We start from the raw sequence: 6,467 nt of genomic DNA on the forward strand, positions 1-6,467 counted from the left end.
TTTCTTGCAAAACAATTTATCAATTTAATCAAAATAATTAATCAATTATCACATAAGAAAACAAATATTTTATTAATTGATAAATATCTTCAATTAGATCAACAATATAGTCAAATATATCATAAAATCGGATTTATATTGATCTAATATGATAAGGCAACTATCCTTAAGCAAAAACATCAAGAAATCCCGGTTTTCCCTCTCACTGACTAGCCGACTCGTTGAGTCAGGTATGGACTCGTCGAGTTAGCATGAACTCGGCGAGTTCATCTTAAAAACTCGGCGAGTTCAGCCCCGAGAAACACAAAATCGAATTTTTTCAACATACAAAGCATCAATACAATAGAAACCAATCTAGGCTCTGATACCACTGATGGCTTTTGGTCATAAGAATATCCTATGTGCTCATACAAACCCTAATGCTTGGATCTAGGTTTCTCTATTGCACATGCAAGTTATCCAAAACTATAAACCCTAATTCTAGCATTCAAGTAATCATATTAACAAGAGAATAGGTTTAAGATGTTACCTTGATTGTTATGTAGCAATAACAATCCAATTCCTCCTTGTATTCACTTTAGAAAGCTTAGAGTCACAAATGTCACTCCTCTAATGGTTCACAAACACCATAAGCAAGAGGATGAAGAGGAGAGAGGATGGAGGCTGCCCAAAACGTGTTCTAACCCTAGAAGAGAAGTTCCACACGTTTTTTGAGCCTTAAGGGTTCTATATATAGTGAGGCTATTAGGGTTATCTAACAAGGAAACCCTAATTTGGATGCTTAAGCCCTAAGAAACCCATAGATTCCTTTCCTGAAGGCCTTGGATGATTCCCTCATGGGCTTTCCCATAGAATTCGTCCACTCCTTAATTTAAGACAATCCATAGCCCAAATTGTAATTATCTTATAATTACAATTCCAGTCCCTTAAGTTTAATTAATATCTTTTAGTCACAAAACTAATTACTATTAATTCTTGACTAATATTAATTAAACAATATGATTTCTCCTTTAATATATTATTCTCATAATATATTAATAAATCATATTTAATCCTTTCTCTCCATAATTCATCCTATCAAGTTGCTTTGGTGAAGGCAACCCAAAAGGACCATGCACCATCGGGTCAAGTACATACCAAAATAGTTATGGACTTAGACACTAATCCAAAAGAGCATCCAAGTGGAGTGAATATGGAAATGGATCAAAATGATCCAATAGAATCGAATTCTGGTCATATTGAAAGTTTTCATGATATTAATGTCGAATGTTCTATTGAAGGATCATAAAATGACGAATTGTTTGAAGATGCACCATTGGATTTTGATCCATCATATCCACCACTGGAAAAATGGACAAGAGATCATCCAAAAGAACAAGTCGTTGGAAATCCACAAGAAGGTGTATTCACAAGAGCTTAGATTCGTGCAAAGAATGAGGTACTAAAAGAACATCAAGAGTTTTGTATGTTTAATGTGTTCATTTCAAAAAATGAACCAAAAACAACAAGGTTGCAATGAAAAACTCAGATTAGGCTGTTGCAATGCAATCTGAATTGGCTATGTTCGAAAGAAACAAGGTTTGGAGGTTAATTCCGAAGCCAAAAGATGTTTCTATTGTTGGATTAAAATGGATTTTCAAAAATAAAACCGAAAATGATGGAAATATTTTTTGAAATAAAGTTAGGCTTGTTGTAAAAGGTTATTCAGAACAAGAAAGAATAGACTATGAAGAAACTGTCGCCCCTGTCGCAAGACTCGAGGCAGTTCAAATATTTTTTGGCTTATGCAACTCATAAAGATTTTGATGTTTATCAAATGGATGTGAAGTGTACATTTTTGAATGGAGAACTTGAAGAGATTGTGTATGTTAAACAACCTCTAGGTTTTGTAAATGAAGAGTTTCCTGATCATTTTTATATTTTAGATAAGGCAGTTTATGGGTTAAAACAAGCACAATGTCACACCCCAAAACCGGAATGGCAGAAACGTTCTGGGGCGGAGGACGTCATGTAATGTATCACAACAATGCAAAGTAGTAAACAAGCAACAACATCATCCATTGCATTAATAGTATAATTTTAGTTACAAGTGTTCTTTCATAGTATAAGACAACATAATGAACAATGAAAATAAAATAGGAGTCTTGATTTCTCCGTCTTCACAAAGCCTGGTCGTCGTACCTGTCTATTTGTGACCTGAGAATACAAGTATTTTAAAAGCGAGTATTAGCAATAAAGCTGGTGAATTCATAGTACAAATGTGTCTTTGATTTGTAAAACTATAAGTAAAGACTTGTAAACATATGGAAAAAGATTATATAAGTATGAACTGTTTGAAAGTAGTTGAAAGCGTTTGAATACCCTAGCAAACCCCTATGATTTCTATTAGTATAAAGAGTAGTCTTCTACCAAGACTAGACTGTTTTGAAAGTAACCAAGTTGGGTTTTCCCTTGTATGACTACTATTAACAATATATATAGTCTACCTCATCGTTTATGTGAATGTATCACAAAATAAAAGTAATCGGAAAATATAGCCATGTAAGTGTTATCCTTTTGTATTAGGATCAACCCGACATCGCGACTGCCGAAATAGTATTAACCTTGAATCTCTGTAGATGATCATTGTCCTCTGTAGCTAACCGTAGGTTGTAGGAATGGTTAGTCCCGTAAAGGTACCCTAGTATAAGTATTAACCGTAGGCATCCGTAAATGTTCATTACCTCTGTTGCTAACAGTTGGGTGCCAGAATGGTTAATCCCGTCTAGTAAGTAAGTAGTATTCTCACGAGACCTGCTGTAAGTAAGTAATAATATGATTGGTAGTCCCTATTCTACATTTGGAACTAAAGGTGACTTCCGCAACGAATCGCTAGGTCAAAATCCATATTAATTACTAAATCATATATAATCCTAAACTACACCTATAATAGTTTACTAGGGATATATGAACGTATACCTTTGCTTCCCAAAGCAATTGAACTGACTGAGGGAACTTTTATGTCTACATATGTATACATAATATATAACTAATATTTAGATGACATTCGGACGGATAATTGATACCCTACCAGACCACATCCCAATGGGGAAAAGGAAATAAAGTGGTTTAGCCTTCCAAAGTCCTTTAAACATTACTTATATAACTATACATAAATGGGCATGCATTTGATAATATAAAGGCATAAAAGGAGTTTTGTAAAACCTTTGAAAAATATTAATATCTAAGAAAAGTTAGACTTAATGTCAGTTTATAAAACGGTTTGAAAGTATTTTGTTTGAATAAACAGTTTAACTATAAAGGAAACCTTTGATTGAAATACATTTGTAACAGAGTTTGAAAAGAAACATACATTGTATAAAGTAGTTTGATAAAGAGTTTTAAACATATAAAAACGTCTAAGAACGTCATTTGAAGAAATCTATTTTGTAAAACAGCTAACGTATAGTAAATCCATTTGCATGCTAGTTATTAATCATATGTGATTGATATAATAACTAATCATGATTTAACTTGTATTCCCCCCATAAAGCATTTATAAACATTTAAAAACATTTAAAAGGTTAATTCAAGGGGTATGAACTCACCTGTAGTGAGCGGATCGGATGGAAGTGTCGGATAAGGTGCTAGGTGTCAAGTGAGGACTTGAACACACACAATGGTCCTAGTTAACATATAATCAAACATATACGTATCTAATTAGTTAATTAATAACTAATTAATCAAGTTAAGACACCCTAGATCATAGAAACACTTTGATTCAAGTGCTACAGGTACGAAAGGGTTGCACCTAATGGTTATATGACATGACATTGGAGTTTATGGCCCATGAACCACCTCTTTATGGAGTTTACGGCCCATGACCATTTCCCCATGAGTTTAGGGCCGTAAAGTCATGGTAAAATGTGCCGAATTGTGTTTTGAGGTCTTACAAGTCATGATTGGGCATCAAATGATCAAGTCCAAGCCTTAGAAAAACATCAGGGGCATAATAAGACCACCTTGTGGAGTTTACGGCCAAATAACCATATTCTTATGTGTTCACGGTGGTAAACTCTCTTAGGGACATGTTTTGATTGTTGTTTAAGGTCTTAAACACTTCTAGGAAGGTTCAAGGTTGGCATCCAAGGTTTAGGAAGGAGCTAAGGTCCAATTTACCACCTTGAAAGGGGTTTACGGACCAAGATCATCCTTGTCCGTAAACTCCTTTGTTGTATGGTTTCTTGATGATTTTGAAGTGTTATAAGGGTCATACTAAGCATACAAGAAGCTATAGCAAGTGCACTTACAAGATCGGAGCTCGATTGTGTGTTTAAGGTCCAAGAACACTAGTGTGTGTTCTTAGTGTTTTGAAGATCTAATGAAAATCAACAATTGAATGGATGAAATGATGTATAATCACAAGTTGTTATGATATAACAACAAATCAAGCCAAGAAGTACTTACGTTTTCGGGAAATCGGGTGAAAGACGGGATGGTAGTTGAGAGTGTTTGGAGTTTGCTCTTGAGATTGCAAGTAAGAAGTGAGGTTGTTTAGGGAGTAAACTCATGCTTAAGGCATGAGTTTACGGTTTTGGAAGGATTTACCGCCCAAACATAAAATTTTGGCCGTGAATTTCCTAACTATGTGGTACTTGTGGTTTTGGAATTTCAAGACTCGAGACTGCACTTCCTTTCACCCGTTCGTTTGAAGAATAATTATTAAAATAATCAAACGAACTTTCAATTTGCTAACAACAAATAAAAATGAACTTGACTTATAATTTGAAGTGATTGACTTTAGGGTTTGACCGAACAAAAATTTCGGGTTGTCACATCATCCCCCGTTAAAGCGAATTTCGTTCCGAAATTAGAATTTAGGTAAAGGAGTAGGTATGAGAAATCAATCAAGGAGATGGGGAAACTTCCTAATCGATTGGTTATCATGCTAATAAGTGAATTCGGGTCCTCAGTTGGTATCCCAACGAACCTTCACTAAAGGGAGGCGGCATTGCTTCGTCCGCTTGACCTCTCAATCGATGGTCACTACGGTTCTTCCATGAAGGCGAGGATCTCGTTGATCTCGATCTCGTCGAGTGGGATTATTAGATTCCTGACGAAAAGGTACGTTTTCAAGTTCGAGAAGTGAAAGGTAAAATGTACGTTACTAAGCTCGCAGTGTAGGTTGGGTTTGTGAGTTACAGGACCAATTCTGGCAAGAATCTCGGAGGTCCTAACTATTCTGGATTTGGCTTATCATGCTTTCTGAAGCGTATCAAGCCTTCCTAGAGTGAGATTTCCAAAAGGATTTGGCCTCTCACTTGAAATTCCAAGGTTTTCTTCCTCTTGCTTGTCTTCCCAGTCAAGGGCCACTCCCTTCTGAGTCAAAGTCATAAGAGGTTTCGTAATCCACGAGGAGTTCTGAATGAACTCTCGACAGTAGGTCAGCGAGACCTAGAATTTGGAGAATTCCTGTCGGCATCCTCGGTGCTGACAAATTCTCAGTGGTTTTGATTTTTGGCAGGGCCCTCAAGAATTCCCACATTACTGTTAATGTGTCTTAGGAATACAACTCTTCAAATCTAAAACTCGCATTTAAAGAACTTCGCGTAAAGCTTCCCTGATCGTAATGTTTCAAGGGTTTGTTGTAGATGCTCTTTATGATTTCCTTCTTACTACGAGAGTAGATAAGTAAGTCATTTATAAAGGCAATGACGAACTGATCCAAGTAAGAATGGCGTACCCTATTCATTAGGTTCGTGAATACTACGGGCGTATTGGTTCTATCCGAGGGGTATCACTACAAACTCGTAGTGTCTGTGTCGAGTTTGGAAGATTGTCCTCGGGACACCCTTCACTAACACTTGTAACTGGTGATATTCAGATCTTAGGTTCATTTCTGAAAGGTACGTCGTTCCTTGCGGTTGGTCAACTGATTCATCTATGCGAGGCAGAGAGTGGTGATTTCTAATGGAAGTCTTGTTGAGATCTGCACCACGAGGACTTCCCAAATGTCACCCATACTAGTACTACTCTCGCCCAAGCACGCTTAACTGCGAAGTTCTGATGGGATCCGGTGCATTAGTGCTGGTATGATCGCACCCTCTGGATTCTGTCTTCTTGAAGAATAAGACCAGAGCTCCCAAAGGTGAGAAGCTTGGTCTTTTCATTCTGTTGCTGAGTAGTCGTTAAACTGTCTGGACGGTTTTGTATCATTTTGATTCAGGCCAAAAGAGGAGTTATTATACATGAAAACTTAGCTCATACACGTTATGATATAATCAAGACGGGGCGGATAATAAAATGTGCGATTCTACTCCAGTCGCACATCCCAATGAGGAAAAGAAACTACTTTAGAAATGTCACATTCTATTGTCTACCAGGTCTTCGTTATATATAACTCAGGAATGTATAAGCGAGGAAAATCATGACAATAATCTTCTTACGAGTCTTTTTCGATGAACTAAGATTTCCTAATAAAGGCTACT

General features: G+C 36.5%; 1 pseudogene; it reads right to left on the bottom strand.

Moving 5' to 3' along the window:
* Positions 1–5,965: 5,965 nt before the first annotated feature.
* LOC111895298 (5S ribosomal RNA) lies at positions 5,966–6,083 on the bottom strand (annotated as a pseudogene).
* Between the last annotated feature and the right edge of the window lie 384 nt (positions 6,084–6,467).

Source organism: Lactuca sativa, chromosome 9 (assembly GCF_002870075.4).
Source record: "Lactuca sativa cultivar Salinas chromosome 9, Lsat_Salinas_v11, whole genome shotgun sequence".
NCBI lineage: Eukaryota > Viridiplantae > Streptophyta > Magnoliopsida > Asterales > Asteraceae > Lactuca > Lactuca sativa.